Genomic DNA, 1406 nt, shown 5'->3' with positions numbered 1-1406 from the left:
GAAGTTTACAAAACCAAAAGTTTTTCGAAAAAGATCATTGAACATTAATCAATCTTAAATATAAAATACTTGAAGACTGAGATGAGAATTACCAATAATAGGATGTAGGACTCCACCCTTAGCCTAACTTGAAATTTAGTTGGCCATTAGAATGAAAAGAAGAAATACTTAAATTAAACACTTCCGAATGTTTACAAGGAAACGAGAGAGAGAATACAAGAAATTGAGGTAGCTCCCCTCCCTTCAAGGCTAACACAAGCCTCTTATTTATAGGTTGAAAAACTACTACTTCCACTCCAAAACCTAACACAATTTATTAGTTACACTCCTATACCTACCACAAACACCTTCACCTACCAAAATGGTAGTTGCACTTCTTCACCAACCAACCAAAATGGTAGTTGCACTCCTTGTGTTGTTGAAATTTATTGTTTAATCTCGTCATCTTTCTTCTCGCTCAAGTTTGGACGGCTAAACATTGTAATTTGTACTTGTGAAATACAAATTTGTAGGGCTTGAAGTCTTCTTTTAAATGCAACCAAGTTTGCATAAATTGGATAACCGAGTCAAAAGTTATGACTAATTTACCAAAGCTGCGCAAAACTGCTACATTACTTCAATTGACCCGAATTATAGCACTCTTGGATCTTATTCAATTCTTCCAAACATCCTTCCTCACTTAACAAATTAGTACTTTGAATCCTTAAAGTCTTTGCAGCCATTCCATACTCCACCCAAGGGCTAATCAATTATTCATTGCAATTTACCTACAAATCACAAAATCACACAATAAGTTCTATATGCATGTTACGTAGATGATTTACTTATTTATGTGCACTAAGATGGCGTATAAATGTTCATAAATATGCAATCTTATGTACTAATCACACGCCCCAACTTGCACTTTGCTAGTCCCTAGCAATCAAAATAGTTTTAAAGAAAACTTCAAATAAAGTACAAAATTGGAAAATAAAGCCACTTTCGTAGGGAAACACGATTGCATTTAACACATGCAACAAGCCTTTAAACCCCTAGGTTTCCCCTAGTGGACGAGTTAAGTCTCGTGAGGGCTTGCAGAGATGATACCCACAAACATCAGTCATGCTGTCAAAAGAAGATAGCAATGACTATAGTAAAAATAAAGATAAAAGAACAAAATAAAATAAAATAAAGTAAAATAAACTACTACTACCTTAAAACAAAAAGATAAAACTTAAAACAAGAACTCCCTTATCAACTTATGAATTTTAAACTAGTCCAATAAATAGAATGCTCAATTAATTAATTTACTTATAAGTAATACAAAGTTTTAGAGAAAAACTCAAATGCATCAATCCAACTCTCAATGTGTAAGTGAATTTAGCCATTCAAAATAATCCAAGTTATCCAAATGCAGATGAATTTAG

This window comes from Malania oleifera, chromosome 8 (assembly GCF_029873635.1).
Source record: "Malania oleifera isolate guangnan ecotype guangnan chromosome 8, ASM2987363v1, whole genome shotgun sequence".
Taxonomy (NCBI): Eukaryota; Viridiplantae; Streptophyta; class Magnoliopsida; order Santalales; family Ximeniaceae; genus Malania; species Malania oleifera.
This window is presented reverse-complemented; position numbering follows the sequence as displayed.